This window comes from Anomalospiza imberbis, chromosome 1, assembly GCF_031753505.1.
Source record: "Anomalospiza imberbis isolate Cuckoo-Finch-1a 21T00152 chromosome 1, ASM3175350v1, whole genome shotgun sequence".
Taxonomy (NCBI): Eukaryota; Metazoa; Chordata; class Aves; order Passeriformes; family Viduidae; genus Anomalospiza; species Anomalospiza imberbis.
This window is the reverse complement of record NC_089681.1, coordinates 118,452,222-118,473,880: the sequence shown is the minus strand read 5'-3', so window position 1 is coordinate 118,473,880 and position 21,659 is coordinate 118,452,222.

The following is a 21,659-nucleotide window of genomic DNA, read 5'->3' as shown; positions in this document are numbered from 1 at the left end:
ACACACACACACACGAGGCATACGCATTTGCATGCACACTCCAAGAGGCAGTGCCAGGTAAAATATCTCAGCAACATCTGCAGCAAACAGGTTCTGCAAAAACCAGTGCCAAGTGATGTTCGCACAGTCACACTGTGGGGGGACTTCCCATGTTTCCTCACATGCTCCCTTCTGTAGAAGGCCCAGTGGTTACAGTGCAGATCAAGGACTTGAAAAATTTGAATTCCTCAAATACCAAAGGGACAGGACCACAGCTAGCAGATTATATTCCATACATAAGAGAAAGGGGAAACAGTAAAACATATTTTTTCAGAGTTTTGTCTTCACTTTGGATCAAGAAGTAAATTCCTATTATGGAAGATAACATTTCATCAGCTTCTTGCCCATACTCATAGATGGTTTTGATCTTATGGATGAAAAAAAAAATCAGGATGCTTTCTGTTAGATTTCTTTCTGTGTTATTATTAGAAATCCTCCCTGTGGACTTAAAACCAATGTTCTCTTTACAGAAATAATCTCTATTATTCATAATATTTTTGGCCTGAAATTAGCCCTACCACAAAGCCTTCCCATCTCAGCTGGGAAAGATTAGTTTCTTCACTGTCTTCCCTCACTGCCCTCTTCTGTTACTCATCTGCTCATATTTTATTTCATCCAAAAGCAAGAGGCTTACACTGAATTCATTAATCGGTGTTTCTGGAGTTAAGATGTGGGGAAATCTCACCCCTGCACATCCTCTCATCATTGCTGTGTTTATCATCATCTCATATTGGTTTGTCAGCCAGCCACTCACCTCAGCTGATGTTTCTTGCTATGCCAGTGTTACAGTCCCCAAAAAAAATCATAAATTGTGGCATGTAGTGAGGTTGATATACCATTGAGCCAAAAAAATCACTCAGAATTTTGTTGCTGACATTTCTCTCACAACATCTTGTAAAAATGGGTGTTTCTAGTTTATGTTTTTACATTTTCCTTCCAATCATTTTCATTCAAGTCTCATACTTTTAATAAAAGTGAGCTATGGAGCTAACTCAGTTCATTGAGTTGTTTCAGAAATTATTAACACAGATTATTCCAGAAACCACAGTATCTTGATTCTTTATCTTCTAAAATGTATTTACAAATTAGGTTTCTCTAAATAGCTCCCATGTAAGAAGTGGTACTGCAGCAATTTGGTGGTGCTCGGGAGCTACTTGTACTCACTGCATGGGAAGTTCAATGTGAGTCATACAGAAAAGGTTATAAACACAACTGTGTACACAAGGGTTTGAAGACAGGTCTTTTCCACAACAGGGAGCAGATTTTTCTCTATATTTGCTTGGTCATCATCTTGACCTTTCTAATACACTTAGTCATTACTGTTTTAGAGTACCAGGCAATGTGATTCAGCAATCTTCAGGCAAAACATAGCACAGATGTGTTTGGCCAGTCTGCTGGCTAATTCATAATATATCAGCTGACAGTCTGCAGGGGCACTGCCTGCAGATGTCTCTCCTTGAGAGTTCTGATGACCATTATGAGAGTATTAAGCTTTAAATTTTGTATTTTTGTAAAGGACTCTGGTAAGCTGATGGACATTTAAATAATCTGAAAGAAACGTGCTAAACATATTCCTGGCTATCAGATTTTACTACCAAAATCTGCAGTTTCCAGGGCTTTCTTTTTTGTATATTCATAGAAAGTCTAGATGGAAAGAAGCAGCATGAGCTTTGATAATTTATGTTTTTAATTGTTTGCATAAACCCTGGTAGGAAACCAGAAAACCCTGTGCCTCAACCTAAGGCACACACGCTCATCTCTCGGTTGGATTTCAGACTTTCAAATAACCATTGGCAGGACCAGCAGAACACAATGCTCATCTGTGTCTCTGCTTTGGTTCCCATTGCCATGACAATTATCTGTGTGAAACTGGTTCATTACAGTAATATGTGCTCCACCATAACAGATCTAGTCATTTTGGTACAATGACTCTTCAGAGGATTTAGCTGTTTATTATGCTGAATCAAAATGAAAGAAGCAATCTGACTGTATAGCTGACTCTTGAGCTGAAACATGTTTTATCCATTCATTTTTCAACAAGCTTTCAAAACTGTATTGCATAAAGTTTGTTTCAGCTCTCAAAAAAACCCTATCAAGATGTGTTACTCATTTTAAACAAACGTTCCTATTGTAGCGTCAGATTTACATGTTTTTCTGCCTCTGACTCAGATGGATTCTTCATGGGGATCAAAGCGATAAAGTTCATTACATCAGAAAACTCACTTAGATCAACTTACAGTACTTCAATGAAAGTGAGTTTCCTTTGCTGGAACAACTTAAAGTGTATGCATATATTTTGATGTACTTGCAGTCTTGTGATTTTTCTCAGCTCAAATACTTTACTTGTCTCCAGAGACAGAGAAAAAGTCATGCAAATATTCCACATTTACGCTCATTATATACAGGAGGCAATGTTGAAAGTTGTAGCTTTAACAGAAATTGAAGTTTTTTAGGACTCTACCAAGAGCTTGAATGCATCTTTGAGGAAGTTTTTTTTACTGCCTTCATTGAGTTCATGATTTTGGCTGCAGGCAGACACAGATTAGGTTGCATATTTAATGAGCTATATAATTTTGGGTCTGACAGCTTTTCCTACAGAATATTGTCCTACTGTTCAAACAGTTTAATTCCTTTGCATCTCCTCACCTACTCATTAAAATGAAAGTTAGATTGGGTAAACAATGTTTTAAACAACTTGTAATGGAAAAATGCAGATCCATCCATTGGAACGTTTTATGAGAAGATGTAATTTCCATAAATTTTACAAAGGTTTGAGGGATCCAGAATGGACTGTCTGGTCAGAGGGAATAGGATAAGTTGTGAACACACAGGATGAAACTCCCAAACAACCACATTTTTTGGGTTTGTCTCAGCTGTTAAAATGCTGGGTCTTCTGAGCTGGAATTTTTTCCTTCTGTTAAAACTGGTTAAACTTGAGGCCTCATTGCATTGCAAGACAAAAGCAAATTACAAACACTGGAACTTTTTTTCCATACCAGAATTCTTGTTTCTCAGACACTCACCCTTCTATGTAAGTGAGTAAAACTGATGGCCCCGTCATCTTTTATTTGTGCAAGATTTCCGATGTTATGCCACATCATTTTGTTGGACAGCAATTCTTCCTGAGTGAATCCCCGTAGCTCATGATTACTAGTCAACAGTGTTTTCAAATAGTCAAGTATTTCTGCTAGCAGGTGCTTACCACAAATCTATGTATCACAAACTGTGATACAGCTGTCTGAGTTATCCCTAGATTAGCTCTTTGTACTGTTGTATTGTGTTTTTATATCTTTGTAGCAGTTCTGTAATGGTTTGCCCCTTCACCCCCCATTTTCCCCCAATGGTTCCACCTTGAGCTTTCCCGCCCCTCCTCCAATGCCACCCCTCCCTGGTGCCTTGTCCATCACGCAGCTCCTAATCCCACCCTCCCAAATTTTTCCACCTTGGGCATCAAGTGAGTGGACAAAGGCCACGGGTCCCTCCCTTAACCTTTCCCCACTGATTTGTGTTTCTGTCTGTCCTCCTGCCTTCCCCTCCCCCGAACTCCCCCATTGGGCAGTGAGCATCCTTCCCCCTTGTCTCCGCCCCGGTACTTAAGGTGATTATGAAAGCCATGTGACTCACTTTGGGCTGCAGGGACATGGAACTCAGAGCTCCTCGGAGCTTACAATAAACCTGAGACTTTTTTCCCGGCCTTGAGTCAACTCCCTCATTACCTTCTTGGACACCGCCTCTCCTCCATACAAGGCAGACAGCGAAGTGCTCTGTCTTAGCCGCTCCCCGAATCTGCCATGAGACACAGGGGAGTGTCCTCACTGCTGACCGTGCCTCTGCCGGGCAGGCGAGAGCACAGCAGCATTCTACCACTTTAATCTCGGGAGGCGAATTTCCTTTGACATGGCCACCTGGCCAGAGCCCCTTTTACAGTTGCCATCTAGAAAGTACTTCCATTCTGTCCCCAGACAGATCCTATAGTAAATGGAAGAGATGAGGCAAAGACAAGATTTGAGGTATGCAGAGTGGTTCATGCCATGATTACAGAGAGTATTGATCAACTGCTATATTGCCCAGACAAGTACCACCAGCGTGTGTGACAGAAAAGTGCTGACCTGTGCAAAGATAAGTAAAGTACTCAGCAAAATGGATTATCCCAGAGCTAGAAAGTGATGGGTTAAAGGCATGTGTTTCCCTGCATTCTTAAAGTGCTGTGAGCAATTGTAAATGATGCATGGATAGTTTAGGTCTAAGTCTAAGTGCTGCATAAGTACCTACACAGTTTTGCTTTCCAAGTGAGTCTTAAAAATGACCAGTGAAGACTTGCAGAGTTATGCTAAATACAGGATCAGTAAAGCTACATGGTATTGTATATAAGTGTCCTCTCTCTCTCCTTCCAAACCTATTTCTATGTCTGGCATTAAAACCAAGCCCCAGAGAGACTACCAGGCATGAATCCCTGCTGTCCAGGGCTTAGCACTAAATCATATTGGAAAATTGAAATAAAATCCCTCCGCTCCCTTGTCTTTGACAAGTTGGGGAGAAGAAACCTATTTCAAAATGAAGAAAAAAATATGAGAACCTCAGGAAAATGGGTGATTTCATGAAATTTTCAGTGTTGAGATGAAATCTCACTGGAAATTTTTATGGCATTTCATTGCCACTAAGCCAGAATCTGAATCTTACACAAGAATCAGCCTTTAACTTGAAGCCCAAAGCTTGACTTAAAGATGATCTTGACCCACATCTGGTCAACAGCTTCTGAATTTGTCTTAAAGAAGCCTTGAGCTACCTTTTCTTTCCTTTTATTGTTGATGTGCTCCTGATTGTAAAGTTAAGAAGAGAGTGTTTTGATTTTATTATTATTATGGTAACTTACATTTATATGGTATTTTTTTATCCCCCAAATTCTTAAGTGTTTAGGAAACCACACAGAAGGATCTCTTAATCCAATTCTGGAAAACAAGTCTTAAGGCACTACCATACAACAGCTTAATAAAGGATGTTCACCAGAAGTCTTTAATGACAACAAACAACCAACCAACCAAACAAAATCTTGGTTTTAAGTTTCACCCAAAACCCAGCAGCTCCACCAGTGTCCTAAACTCCAGACTGAGCTGGCAGTTCAATTCTAACTCCACAGAGAGACTGCCATCCACTAAATCACAGCTGCCTCTCTCAGCAGCACCAACACATTCCTCAGAGCCTTTCTACTCAAGCCCTTGTCAACCACAAATCCACTCCAACCCATGAGATGCAATATGCCTGTGCTGGAAGGTGTACAAAAGGGTGATAAAGGGGAGAAGAATATCAGGGAAAAGATACTTGCCACCAATCTACACTTTCTTCTTGCATACAATCCACCTGTCACTTTGACTTTAAGTCATCATCCTGCTTATAAAACATACATAAAGGAACTTGCTTAAAACATAATACCACTGAGGCATAGGAGTCAAGCTATTAACACATAAAGCTGAATCAATAAATTACATTAATTCATGTATTGATCACATAATCTATTTTAAAAATAAGCGTAACAGCCCCTCTGGTAATATAAAACATGAACAAACATACTTTTCAAATGATACCTGAGTTATCCCTCTCCCCAGAAGTACCTAGGCTCATTCAATAACATTGGCAATTCACAGAGGCAGTATTTTAATGGAGTGCATCAGCAAAAATAAATTCCTGAATCGACTTGAATATTTTTATAACAAGTTATCTAAAAAACCTTTTTGCACTGTGCTAAAACTCAGACTTAGGACCTTAACTTTTTCAGTTACCAATCTTTTAAAAATATGCAGAGATGAAAAGCATTCCTTGAAATATTTGCATGGCATATATGTATGCAAGTCAAATAATGTAGGAGCAGAAAGTGAAAAAACATTTTTATGCGGGTAGATGATGAGACCAGGAAACACAACCAAAATATGTTTCAAAGGACAAGAGTTGCAACTGCTAAAGCTGGAGGCTTTAGCAAGGCTAACTATCAAGTTGGGAACCTTCATTTTTATATGTCCAACTAGATACACCTCTAGTTTTCACAGGAAGTCTTGAATTTGGCACTTCACATTGCAACAGTTATTTGAACTGTTATTTAGTTTGAAAAGTGAAATTCCTGGAAATAAAGAATGAATTATTTTTGTGGATTTGTGGAAAAGCTGCAGACAAAACCAAGTATTTGTTTAAAGTTTGAGACTCAGCTATTTTCCTTTTCCAAGTAGAAGGCCATAAAAACAATACAGGATTTGGGTCCACTTGCATGAATCTGGAAAGCCATGAATACTGTATCAGGCTAAGGCAGCTGCAGAGCAGGAATCCTGAGTGATAAGCAGCAGTAATGCTGGAATGCAAGAGCTAATGAATTGAGTCAATTGAGTCTCATTTAATTCCCTTCAACTTGTCATACACTTCTTCTGCAAAGTAATTTCTTAAGAGCTTAGCTTGATTGAGAAAAATTAAAAATACAGCACTAAAACAGGAGAAAGAGTATCAAGTCAGCTTTTTCCTTAGTAAACTATGCAAAACCTTACTGTACTATTAAGGTACACAACCCAATTACTAAAATATGTAAAATTGAAATAATAAACATGTAGTTTGATTAGACAGGGATATAAAAGCTGTGGTAGTAAAATCAACATTTGAATCAATCAAGTTTATGAAAATTACACTAGCAGAGCCTGCATATATTACTTAAGTATGCAAGCGTTACTAAAACATTCAACATTTATTAGGGAAAATACTGGAAGTTTTATTTTCATCTAGAATGGTATCATATACAGGCATGACCTTTGTCACCTCTTCAGTGCTAAATAAGTGAGCTTATCATGAGGAGAGGTAAAAGACTTTTCATTAATTTTCATTGTTTACTATTTCTCATTTAAAACCCCTAGGCACTGCAATGCATTTCTGGCACTGCAATGTATTAAAATAATCATAATTTTACCCATGCAGAGACAAGCATTTTTTTTTTCACTCGGAACATGCAAAAGAAGGCCCACCCTGGTCAGACTGCCTAATTCGGGCTGAACACAGAAATGTTGTTTCTGAGCTATGAATGCCTTTTTCTATGACAGAATGTTTCTGTAAGTGAAGTTATTCATGTTGCTGCTCTGAAGCTTTCTCAGTTTTCAGACTTCAGCCTCTATTGGTTGCAACAGAAAAAGGAAACACAAAATCAAAATTTTGGGTCAGTCTTTGTATTTCATTTGCAAAAATGCATTCAGAAAAAATGAATGGACCAAAACAGATGGAATGTGGATAATTTTCCCCCATGTGTTGACATTTCTATCACAAGATTGTTTCATATACAAAAAAGCAAAGGGTCATATATTATGCAATGGCAATAAGAAGAAATTGCAGTATCAAGTCTGACAACCCATCATGTGTAACAACACCTTGAGGGCCACTGTCAATTGCTGAAAGAAAAAAAGGTGGATGCTGCCTAGGGATGCATATCTGCTCTGTTTATGGCCCTTCTGCTTCCTTTATTATCCCAAATTGACACATTTTCCTTGATCTCTTTCTCTTGCTCCAGAGATCCATTCAAAGGTTATTTTCCCAATGAGGAAGCAAAGCTTTAGGCTTTTTTTTAGGCTTTTAGACTTGTTATCCTGAGTTTAGCAACTGTAAGGCTAATTCATCCCTCTATTTGGAGAGGAGATATCAGCTCATCTGCTGACCACCATAGTCTTTTTTCAACCCTTCCCTGCGGCCCTTGGCAACAGATTTGAGTCGCTTGTCTTCATATCAGACAAGGTAGGTTCTCTCCTCTCAACCCTGACACGCAAAGCCCAATTGCTTGAGGGTTTAAAACAGTTAAAAGGGAGTTGGGATTTTTATTTTTCTCCCCTCTTAGTAGCTGCTATTAGCCTTACCCTCATGTTTCAGTGAGTTTTCTCCCAGCAGGGAAACTGTCTGCTGCAGGGCGCTTTGTTGCTTTCATAAATCTCTAATTAGGTCCCTATCTGATTTAACAAGAAGTCAATCCTGTCCCCAGTCATCTTGAAAGCTTTACAAATCTTTGCTTTTTGAAGATCCCAGTGCGAGAACAGCCTTCTACCTATCCCACACCTAATCTTTTCTACTTGCTTTGAAGGTGTTCCCTAATACCTCTTCTCTAAATAAAATCGGAGCAATTGAATAGGAAAAGAAAATAACACACATTTCCACACTCAAAGGATGTCTGTTGGGCTGTTCGGAACGGTTCCTGACTGAGCACAAGGCTTTTTACAGGCAACAACAGTACTCATTACAATTCCACAATGCTTTGGCAATAGCTGTATATTATTTGAACTTCAGAACCTTTGGGTTTTTTCCTTGGGATTTTTTGTTTGTCCATCTTTAAAGGGTTAATTTACTTTAATGTTATCCAGCAATCACAATTCTAGAACTGACAAAAGAGGGCCATGAGTGGAATTTGTTAACATTTTCTCCACTCAGATGTTGGCTACTCCTTGCTTAGCAGGTATAGGAGAAAAATGAATGAAGCAGCCTTTTAAATGTTGGAAACACTCTGGAAATCGAGACCAGTGGAGTACAAGCATTGATTGTGCGCCTGAGTTACACCCCTGGGTTTTTCAAAGGAAATGTAACATTTCCAGAGTCTGAAAACATTATTGCTGTACATGTAACACAAGTGGAATTAAGAACAAGCAGTTTCCCTGATAGCAAACACTGAAAGTCATACTCAGGTTACACTCCTCCACAACTTACATGAGCACTTTGGGCTTTTGACCCCAGGAGAAGTCCATCTTAACCCAGTGCTGCCTGTGAGGCTCACCTTCCTCTTCAATTTTCAGGTCAAATGCCAGGGACTGGACTATATTAATACATCTATCATGAAGCCAGGCAAAGCATGTTGTGAGAGGTGCCGAGCGTCCTCCACTCACTGGATCAGACCATCAGGAAACTGGAAAAATGTGTATAAAACAGTGAGAGAGTAGAAGAAGAGACTGGAGTAATTTCCTGGCTTGCTTTTCTTGTCATATGCTTCTGTCCACATCCACCACTTATTCCTGTGTATGACAGGAGGCACATCTACCTGGTGCACCCGACCTGGTACTTTTCAGTTCTTACACTCTTCAAAGAGAACTACTTCATAGTAATTGTTTCGCTTCAATTATATGAGCAGACATTAACATAGGAAATAAATCACAGCATTTATTTCCACAAGGTGCAAGCTTCAAACATTTATGGATTTCTTCTCCAAGCAATTCTATAAGCATTCCTGCATCTGACTAGGGAGGGAGGAAGAACTGGAGACACAGCTGAGAACATAATTAATGTCACTAAGAACTTCAGTTCTTGATATCATTAAGAAGATAGACCCAGAAATAATTTCTATTGCTATGACATAGCAATAAGTGCCAAAATTCATCAGAAATGTACTTGTATCGCACGTTTAGCTATCACTGGGTGTTAGTACCACAAATCATTAGTACAAAAGCTGAAAAAGCCACCCCAAATCCTAAAGGACAAATGTATCGAACAGTAATTACTGCATCTTAACAAGGCCAGAGCCTCTGTTTAATACTGAATGCAAAGAAGACGAAGATCCTAAGGTGCTGTCATGCAGCCTGCAGTGATCCTGACTGTGAAACCCAGTGGCTGGGTGACTGAGCCAGCATTCTTAAGGATGAATTTGTCACTTTTTCTTGTGAGCTGTTTGATGATAAATTACTGTCGCTCTCAGCAAACAGCGATTTTATCTCCCTCACTTGAATTTTTCAGGCTTCAATGTCAAAAGCTGGAGGGGAACTGGAGGTTGATCTCTGTGCCACTACAAGACTGCCAGTCTTAAACGTGTTATAACAGGTCTGTTCTTTACCTCATCTTTTGAAAGCCAGCAGACTCACACTTCCTCAGCACTGCTCTTCAGGACCTTTTCCAAACACCAAGACCATGTTTGTGCAGCAGGATGCCACTGGCATGGTTTCTCTATGCAGGGTCAGGGGTGAGGTGCCCTTGGCCAATGTAGCAGCACTGGCAGAAGCTCCGGAATAGGTGATGTTCCAGCAGTAAAATTACACATCTGCTGGTGTAATCTGTCTGCAGCTGCTCAAAGCACATCTTTGCCTATCATAGTGCATTCATGTGATGAGTATTTTCCAGGTTGTTGTTCCTACTGTATCACTAACACATGCCTTTATGCATTTGGCCAAAACACTCCTGAAACTTTATCCAGGATCACATCCAACTTTCTCACGTGTGCATATCTCTAGATATCAAAGCTAGCCACCTTATCCTAAAAGTAACACTGGGACATCACCAGTGCTAAGGAGGAGCACTAGGATTTTGATGTGCAAATGAGCAGACTCTCCAAAATCTCAGGTTAACTCTAATTTAAAAGCTACTTGGTAGAGAAATTATCAAACACAGCAGGTCACTTCTTTGGAGCTTGCTTTTGCATGTCAATACACAGCATGCTCCCTCCTTAAAGGTAGATGGTAACTGAAGAGGGAACATAAGGTGGCCAGGGGCTCTTTGAGGAGGGTCTTTATGAGAATAGAGACATAATTTTTTGGGGGAATAGTGTTTGGAAAATGCCCACACATTGAACATGCAAACTAACTGTGGAATAAAAATGCAATTTGTCACCTGGCACTGTTTTGGAAGTAGATCAAGTCTATTGCAAGGGGCTTGGCCATGTGCAAGTTCTTTTGATCTAAATCAGAAGAAACAAAGTATAAAAGCAGCTCATCAGCACACTAAAGGCCCAGGAATCCTGTGGAAAAAACTGTAGATACATTCACACATTACAGCAATTCTGATGTCACGTGTGACAGTGATGAGCTATCAAGTAGGGGGTGGAGGAATAAACCCATTTGTGATCCCACATAAAACCCTCCTATGAATGAAAGAAAACAAGCAATCTATTAAAGTATATTAGATCTATCCAAAAACTTGTATTCCACATTAAGATTATAAAAGAAAACAGTGACATTTCTGCTGCCTGGCTCTTACCTCCTGTAAGGTTCGTAGCATTATTTCCAAGCAATGACAAACAAAATTGAACACTTCTCCAAAGGTCACATCTATCACAGTTTTTATTTTCTCATTCGATTCAGTGTATTAGGGTCTTGTTATTTTTTCTATTTTACCTGTTTGGTGAAGTAAGTAATTTTTCCTCTGGAGAGAAACAAAACGTTATTTATAGAGCTGAGTGAATATTTCACAGTAAATAGCTATCCAGTCAATTCAAATTTTCCTTGTGTTTGTAATTTGTTTATGATCAGTTTGCTATTTGTTATCTCAATTTATTTCAGCCTAGACCAATGGAAGATTTAGGCTGCCACATGCAAAATCATCTTACTTCATCAAATTACAGAAAATGAAATTATTGACAGTTAAATTCTAAGTACATTCTTCTGTCATTAGCAGAACATTTTCAGATAACATATCACCACTATATTCAGGATGGCCTGGCAAAGTTTGCCTTTCACCCTGATTAAGACTTTCACAAGTCATAGAGCCAACAAAAGGAAAAGATGAGATTACAGCACCCAGTAGAGTATCAGGCAAAAGACTTGCCCTCAGTAATAAGCATTTACTTCACAGTTAAAGCCACTGCACAGTAGGAAAAAATTCTGCCTTAGACCTCTGTCTCCTTTTACACAGCTGGGCTGGGAACCAGTGCAGTTCTTTCACCTAGATGCCGTTTTTTGCTGGTTTTGGTTATTATAGCATGAATAGAACAAGTTAGTTTTATTTTAGACAGGATAGTTTACTCTTTCATTGAGGCCCTGGAGATCTGTACAGTTGTGAAATGGTCCCTTTATGGATAGAATGCTACAGTGAAGCCACAGGTTTCTAACTTCATCATGGCCTAGAGGAGCATGAAGCCACCTCATCGCAGACCAGCGTGCTCGGATGCCTGCAGGAAACACCTTGGTAGAGGATGCGCAGAGAACCAGAGCTTGGTCCCTCTTTCTCCCAAGAGAAGCCCTACTCTTGGGAATTCTGCTAATGTGTAGCTTTGTACATGACAAAAAACATTCTGAAAATAATCCAACAAAGAGCCAGGAAGACGATGAAGAGATTGGAACATCACTTCTGTGAGGAAAGGCTGAGCAAGCTGGTTCAGCCTGGAGTGGGGCTAAGTGAGGATCTTATAAATGTATACACCTACCTGAAGTGAGGGTGCAAAGAGGATGGAGCTTCTTGGCTTTTTTCAGTGGTGCCCAGTGACAGGACCGGAGGCAAGGGCATGAACCGTAATACAGGAGGCTCTGTTTGAAATCAGGAAACATTTTTACTGATAACTGGCACAGGTTTCCCAGGAGGTGGAGTCTCTATCCATGCAGATATTCAAAAGCCATCTGACATGGTCCTGCACAACTTGTTGTAGATGGCTCTAGCTGAGAAGGGGGTTTGGACCAGATAACCTATAGAGGTCCCATTCAACCTCAGCCATGCGGGATTCTGTGATTCTTCACACACCTGAAGCCACAGGGATGACAGACAGTTATTGAGCATAGCAGTGGCTGCAACTTTCAACACTGGGTAGACCTTGTTTACCACTTGACCTATGAAAATGTTAAATAGCCCACGTTTCTAATTCTGACCGCCCCCCCACTTCCAGATATCTAATATTTGGCTACCTTTCATCAACAAATTTGTTGATATTAACTTTCAAGTCCAGAAAATTTTCCCCATTTTGAGAGAACCTGTCATATACTAATATAAGTCAGGAGTCAGCTTCACTCCTCATATACACCATTTCCTGCAAAATTATTTGATTAAATTATACAATTTGATCTTTATAAAGCACCTGACACTTTTTTAAACTTGAAGAGCCACACTTAAATTTGTGTCCCCCAAAAATTAATATGGGAGAAAAAGTCACTGAAATGACTTGGTAAAATGAAATGAAATAGTAAAATTTCCATTGACTTCAGAAGCACCCAAGAGTTTTTTACTTGCTTAAGGTAAAATCACACCCACGTAGCACAGCTCAAGGAGGAAATAAAAATGTGTGCATGCATCAAAAATATCTGTTACAGTGATGAACATGTGTAATGTTTCATAGTTTTCCCCACAGAGGTAAGGAAGTCCAAAAGAAGCAGAATTACTTTCAATATCATATATTTTTAGTAAATACTTTTGCAATAGTCTTTTAGTACAGTACAATTTGTTAGGCTTGATGATATGCAGAAAATTAATAAGGCCTACAAACTGATTTTTACTATTTTATGTAGAAATATTCCAGCCATCTTAATGTAATTGAGCAACTGTAAATTACTGTTAACAACTTCATGAAAGAGAAGGAAATGGAAAAGTCACCTCCACACTGATGACTGTTTCCTATTCTTCCTTTGTGGCTTCTGCAAAGAAAAGCTTTCAAATAAAATAAATAAATGAAATAAGGTGGAGAATAATGTGTTGGAAACCCTGTGTTACTACCAGGGCTACCAAGGACTTTGTAGCTCATGATCAAAGGAATTCCTTACAGCTAGCAGGATTGTCAGCCTTTATGTTTAAAATACATTTTTCATGAATGCAAATGTATTTTGAAAACTTTTAAAATCCAGAGTCATAAAAACAATCCCCCACAGAGAACAGTTTTAAAATCAAGTTAGTATATCTTGTTTCCACAATTATAACCTTGCTAGCTCCATAAGAATACAAAGCTGAGTGTTACCACCCAGAAAAACAATTGCTGAGGCCAGTATCAGAATGCTTCCCAGACTAAGCATTTAAAAAATGCAGAATATGGTCACAGACATGACATTTCACCAAACAGAAGGTACATTTCCACGTGGATCTCACTTTAGATGACATAAAGGGAATCCCTGTAGAAGCCCATAAATGTGCTTGGATATAAAATCAATGTCAGTAAAAAAGGATCAGCTCCACACTGCTAAAAGACTCAGGCTTGCAATCTTACATTGATCTGGTGAGGCACAGATACTTCTCAAATGTTAAAATAATAAACTGAGCTTTACAGCATCAGTGAAAAATCACATCTGCTGAAAGGATGTACAGGATCTGCCTACCCCAGCAGCACCTACCCCAACAGTAGGAGAAAGTCTGGAAAACTGCACAGTTATTTTTGAGGAGCCAATGTTTACACTGTGAGTGTTCTACATCTGGAACTTTTCCCCAGACCAGCTGCAGTCTGGTCTGGTACTCAGAAGGCCTATGAGCAATCAAAGTGCCTGAGACAGACCTGGAGCACCATCCTGCTCTTTTGCTCATTTGAAAGAAAACCCACTCATGTACTCTGGGATCCCTCTGCAATGTGTATACAAGGATGGGAAATGGGTATGGTCAGAAAATATGCTGTAAAGCAGGTTCCTGCTCTGGACTACATCACTGCTTTAGACACAGCCTTAGAGACTGGTATTGATGCAGCTGCTTTTGAAGGAGAGGTGAGAGGACACTTGATGCTAATTTAGTCGAAAAGCCAATTGAGGGAGCAGGAGTAAGATACAAGATGTGAAAACAAGAGTGAATGTGGTGACATAAAATCCAACCTCCTTAATGACTTGAAGAGTGATTTGGGAATCACTCTTCAGACTGACTGTACAGCCTGCATAACACCTCTGTGAGCATTAAGGGTTGCAAAGCTACAAGAGAAATAAGGTGCAGTTCAAATGGAGCATGAGAGCCACGGGAGACAAGCCACACTGCTTAACACAGAAATAGGAAAACTAGCTAAGGTGGATTCATATGCTGCCTGTAGGGATGAGAATGATGGATCCTTGTGGACGGTGTTTTGGGACAAAGAAATGCAAGTTCAGATGCAATGGACTAAATGAGGAGAAGACCACATGACAGAGTGGCTATGGGAGGAGGAAGGTGAGCGACACATTTTACAGACTGTGATCTGGAGGCAACAATTAAAGAGGATTGTCAGAGAGGGAAAATGGAGAACCAGCAGGAAGAGCATGAACAGAAAGGTCGGGTTTATACACACTAAAACTGCAGGCATTTCTTTGTCTGCCTCAGAGAAGACATGAAGCAGTATGGGCAGATTGAGGCATCTAAGAAGTGCCTGAAGACAGGTGACAGTTTCAGGAAGTTCAGAAAAACACAGGTACTGTTGGATTTGTGGGACACCCGATGTGTGAAGCCCTGTGGGTCCCTGAGCCCATTGCTGCCCCTGCTTGGACACAGATGGCTGACAGGGATTGAAGGGAAGGTGGCAGTAGCTGTAGATCTCTGGGGTGAGGATGTCTCGCAACTTTGTCCCTTCAGGTTCCACTGTTTGCCCGTAGCCATACTCAGCACTCAAGACATCAGAAAAGCAAGGCCTGCAGTGATTTGCAATGCATATTGAATAGACATGGTCTAAAGTGGCTAGAGACAAAATAAATTTCTGACAGCTATTTATATCCTTAAACATAAGGTTTTACTATGCCTTTGGATAGCTAACTATTTTACCTTTAAAATAATTCCAAGAATTTGGCACACTGGTTTCCAAGAGAAGAGCAAAGAATTCCAAAAGGTGTTTTACATGCTGTGAAGTTGCAGGTTCTCTCCTTTGTTCTAAATTTACTAGTAATTAATTTCCTCTAGCAATCCCATATTTGAATCTTGGCACTATAAAACAGAGGGGCTGAACACAAGCCTTCAAAGGCAGAGGGTTGATGGACCAATGCAGAGTGCCCTGTAATAATTTGGATTTTATTTTTTGAGGAAGTCATTGGGTAATGTTCTTATCATATTCTACATGAAAAACTAGCATCTGGCTGATGAAATAAATGATGAAAACCAAACTACAGGGAAGAATTTGTAACTATATTTAGCTTGTGAAAATAGTTTACCTTGTGAAAATTGTTTCCTCAGTCCAGCCCTTCACCCTGTGTTTTTGGGCACAAAGGCACTACCCTAAGTTTACTTTCCAAGCAAAAGGGGACATAAAGCAGAAATAATGTAATCAGTGAAAAAACAGATCCATAACACTTTTCATTGTTACTAGGGCAAGGCAGAACCACACAATTTACTTTCCTGTGTCTAATGCCAGTATTCTGTTTTAAAACACACACACCTACATTATGTCCTTATTTGTAGACCTGTCACCCCAAAGTTTGTGAGATCATTAATAAAGAATCTAGTCTATAATTTTTAAGACCTTTCCAGCTGCAGCAGGTTTGCACCAAAACTGCTTACAGTTGGTTTCAGGAATACTGTGCATTTTTCTTCCCACTTTTGATGTATTTGTCTCCCCATCAGAAAAAAGTTGCAGTCTCACTTCTTTCTTGATTCAAAGAAAAGCAAACTGCTAGCCAGGCTGAAATCAATTGGGAAGTAACACGTTAAAATGCAAAAGGCTCTGAAGTTACTTGCAGCTTTTCTATACTCTAGGGTGAATCTCACCATCTGCTGCATTTGTGGCTAAGACTGACCTCCCTTTGTATCAGACAAAAGTAATTGTGGGAATCAAATGAAGTTTAAACAGGGAAAAATGCGAGTGGCAAATCTGCAGGCTGCACACAATCTCTGCACACAGACCAACAAGCATCCACGAGGCATTTATTTTTATTCAAAGGTGATGAGAATTTTACAGCCTAGCAAAATCCTCTGGAGTGAACACTTTAGCTCTGGGGTCCTTCTCCCAGAGACAAATGTCTACTTCCCAATCCTCTCCCATGTATGCTCTTTATCCAGCCACGGCTGAAAGCCACAAATCAGAGAGAGAAGTAACTGTTCTCCAAATTTTCAACTACAAGGTATTTTTCTAATTCCCACAGCTGTTCACTAAAGAGGTTCAGCAAGCACACCAAACTGCCAGTCACCACTTGCCTATTAATATCCATGCAGAGGAACAGTGCTATTTCCAAATCAGGATCCTGCCCCTTCTCACAAAGCAATTTTCTACTGAGATTTCTAACTAAAAGGAAACCAGTAGCCTTCCTGCAAGTAAATAGCTTATTAAGGCTGGAAGTAGGGTTTGTGTGCAAAGACTGTCCTATGCAAATCGGAGCTGATGAGCACTTAACTAATCTGTTTACAGACCAGAGCTGCTGGGCAGGCCTCAGCGATTTTCTATCAAAGCAAAGAACCATTCTTTATGGGCATCTGGTTGTCCCTGAATTGGTAGTTTAAGCATATACCCTTGCTTCAAAGAAAGATCAAAGGATTTATTACTTCTAAATGAGTGCATTATTTCCACTTACTACTTTCTTGTTTGCAATGTGTTATTAACAGCACCATGGCAGGGTTACCTTAAGACTTGAGTTTCTCACAGATCCCTGAATGTGATTTTAGATGCTATATGTAGCCTATAATATACAGGCTGTTACACAGATGGAGAAGGAAGTAAAATACTAGCAAACAGATTAGAGCATCCATTTGCAGGAAACTGATTAAAGAAAAAAAAAACCTACAAAGCAAACCAGCTATATTTTAATAACCCCCCCCCCCGCAAAAAAAAAAAAAAGGCTTTTTCATTTTTACTGTAAACATAAACAATGAGTCTGTTTCAAAGTGACAGCCACAGGTCAGTGGACAGAGCCCAGTTTTGGCTCTGCTTCATCTGAAACGAAACCAACATTGCTCCTGCTCTCAGAAAAAAGCTGAGATACCACAGTCACAAAGTAGAACAACGATCAGTTCAATGAACAAACTCCTACTACCCCATAAATCCCTGCCACTGCCATCCTTTTGGCTTACTGTTTATGGCTTCATTTACTTATTAAGTCTGGTAAAAACAAGGGAGACACATTCATTATGTGCTTTCTAGCACTATTGAGAGCACATGGAGTGCAAGTTAAGACCTAGCATCTTATTTGTATGCATTCTGAAGGCCTACAGTCAGATCAGGCACAGAACTGGAAAAAGAATTTTTGGGAAGAAGTGCAGAAGTAGATTCCAGGCAGCCAGGGCCAAGGCAGATAAAGCTGCCAAAACTAGAGCCAAAAGTGGCCCCAGGGAGAGTTTGGAGAGGCTGGTGTGATGTTTATTGCTCAGAGAGCAGAGCTGGGTGGTGTGATGCGGGACAGGAACTGCATTCTGCGGGCTGTGACTTTAGTGGTAGTATCTACAGATGTCTGCAGACTCCCTGTCTCCATCTTTATCATGGTGCCGGAGGGAGCAGATTGCGGTCCCCTTATCTGTTTTACAAGGAACCACCTTCCTCTGACAGAACCAGTGGGTCACACAGCACAAGATGCTGCTTACTTCTGTTTTATAAAACACAGACTCTGCTTGCATCCACATCCACATAAATGAACACAGTTACCTACTCATGGACAAGCAGAGGAAAAAAGTCATAGCAATAGGAGATGCGGACAGGATCCAATGGCTTTCCAGTGAGAGTAACGTGTTGGCATCAGGTCCTGTGACCTACCAATCTCCGTTTGCTTAGTGGTGTTTTCCTCCCTCTCTCCTGACAAGGATCACAAATTGGTTTTTCTTGAGCATGAATAGGAAATGTAGCTTTAACACAGTCAAATACAGGAAAAAAATCCAACCAAGTGACATACTGTGGGCTCTTAGTACCTTGCAATGTACAGGTTCAAATAAAGTAGAGCTCGTATGAAAACCTTGAAAGTAGAAATGGAGAGGAACCCTAGCACATCTTAAATCCCAGTGCTGAAGCTTCAGTTTCAGTCACCGGAGTGTGACTGATGACTTTTTTGTGGACAGCAGTCTGACTGCTGTCTGACACAATTACACAACACCAAGGGGACCTCTAGGCATCACACAAGCAGAGGAATGAGTAACAGGGCACAGACTGCCAGAAGGATGCTGTAAAACAGGCAACAGCTACAACACCCCATGCATAAACCTGCTAAATATTGGTCAATTAAAGCTTCCAGGCTTTCATGAAACTAACATGACTGAAAAGCAAAAATGGCCCACTGTTGTTAGCCACAAACTAGGCAGTTTAGGTAGTGGAAACAGCACTGCTGGCCCAGTATTTACCCAGGAAAGCTTCTGGGATTAGGGAGCTGCAGATATACAAAGCAGCTACCTTACAGCTGGCTCAGGTATGCCTGCATTTAGTGGTTACAACCCAGTTAATGCTGTTAAATCAGTTGGAAGGAGACTCAAAGCAAAGCAAGCAGCTCAGAATTTAAGAAGTATTCTTTAAGGCACTTCCCTACTGCTGTTGGTGCTGTAAGTTGCCTGCATATTTTTTTGTCATGCTCTCAAACTGGAGACAGGCAGCAGCAACACTTGATTCTGGTCAAATAAAGCTTACACCTGGCCACATTTAAAGCCTACAAATTTTGTTGTACTTGTCTGGTTTCTCCTTTAAATTTCAACAAGACAAAAATACCACTAATTTATTTTATAAAAGTGCTGTAAAGACTGAAATGTATTCTAACAACATTTGCATTTCTTTCCATAGTAGCTGCATTTTAGGTACAGGCAAACATCTTTTTATGAGTTAGATTTCAGTCAGTTTTGGCCAATGTTACAAGTCTTTTTGAAATCAATGAACTTCATAAAACATATGTTAGCACATTCATTATCTCCATATACAGCATTTACTCTAACAAACCAAATTCTGTCATCACTAATGGAGGCTCAGTAAAACTAGATGAAGAAACAGACTGAGTTATTTCTTACTTCAGATGAAAATCCAGACCTCATCTTAGGGTCAAGGTTGAAAGGAAGAGCTAGGTGTAAATGCAGAAAGAGCCAGACGGCTTTTAATTATACAGTAGTTGTTACGAGACATTTAGTACTTTAAAAAGGTTTATCCACCTGTTCCAATTTACCCCAAGTGCTCACAATCCATGATGAATGCCAAAGCCAAAAAAAATCACTGCCATATGGATGCCTAGTTCCATGTCATACATCTATTGAACATACCAGCCATAAAAATATTAATTTTCTGTCCACCCAAGAAAACTTTGTAACCATTGCTATTATTCTTATTGGAAAAAAATTAATGCGTAACTATGCCAGCAGGCTGGACAGGTTGTGAAAAAGCATATATAGAAAGCAACAGATCTTAAAAATACCAGCAGCCTTTAAAGACCACACATCCATTGTGGTGTTGCACAGAATGAAAAGATATTCTTGCTACTGAAAGCTTGAGCTTTTCAAAATCACCATTTATTCTAACTTGTAGATGCTGAACTAAAGCTCTTCCACTCCTGGAGTGTAATTTTTCACTTTTTCAAGGCTTGCAGTAAGAGTTCTAAGAACTTGATATTGAAGTCAATGACATCTGCAACTCCCCCAAATGTTAAAATGATTTTACTAAACCTAAACTAGCGCAGAATACTCTAACTCCACCTTACGTCGCTGCACCAAAGAAACACAATAGAAGTTTCCAACCTGCTTCAAAGTTTCCACAGGTTACTAGCCAGTCTTATAAAGACAGACAATATTCGCAACTTGTCTTAAGGAAAGCTGAGTTTCAACACTCTTTATATGAAGGAGAAGATTATGATGATGTAAAAACAAATAAAAAGCAACAGGTATCACTGCTGATCAAATTAGTACCCTCAGACTTGTGCCTGCATAGATCTGATCTTACAAATCAAGCTGGCAGACTAGAAGAAAGACATCTACTGCATAAATACAGTAACCCTTTATGATGGCAGCCTTTCTCTGCCTGCTTCAGGGGTGGCCCCAGTCTTTCAGTTCTGTAGCCATTTGATAAAATCTCCTTGGGGCAGAGCTCTAAGATGTAAACAGCTAGGAAAAGACAGGTAGCTCTGTGCTCATGCAGGCAGGGACAGCAGCTATTTTGCACTCCTCAGTATCTCTCTCATCCAGTGTGGGACAAGGCTTGGATGGAGACTGGCAATACAAACTTCAGTGGCTTGTGCTGGATCGTTCCTCTCATAGCCATCACCCCAACCTCTCATAATCCTAATGTCAGTAATGTGGAACAATCCCAGCAAGAGAGATGTGCTTGAGCTGCTCCACATATGCATCTTGGCCACATCTGCAGTGGAATCACATGGGCATTCACCAGACACTGTGAAATGTTGACAGTATAGAACTTAATGGCCAAATTCCCATTGATTAAAGCAGAGCCAGACCATCACATATAATACTTTTACTTGGTCAGAACACCTCCTCCTGTGGCTTGTAAGAGCCATAAATGAGGTTAAAGCAATGTAGTACTCAGAAGTTTTAACAGAAGGCCTCCTCTGTTTAACAATCACCAAAAATAGTTGTCTAAGATGGGTTATACTGAATCATAAATGAGAGAAGGCTGCTGAGGACTTTCTAAAAAAAAACATCACTACTTCTATTGGTTGTCAATGTTTTCTTACTAGTCAGTAAATGCATTTGATATAGGTGAGTTTCCAAAGAAAGCGTGATGGGAGGGCTAGTTTGAGATTCCAACTAATTTAAAAAGAAGTCAGCTCAAGTTTCCCTTTAAGATATTTACAAAATATGCCATTAATTTGCTGTACCCAATTTGTGTGCATGTACTGGATGGTAATTAGTGTAGAAATTCAACCAATTTTACCATCTTTCTGTTCAACTCAACAAATTATAGTTTTCAAAACCTGTCTCTGACAGTGACAATCGTTTTAGTATTTGCCTAATTTCCACAGAGCAGAAGTATACCTCAAGCAGAAGATACATTACAAACATATACACATGTATAGTAGCCACAGGTAGCATGTAGTATCATCACTACATATATACAGTCATACAATATTCTCCTGAAGAATTAGTACCAAAAAAAAAAAAAATTGTTC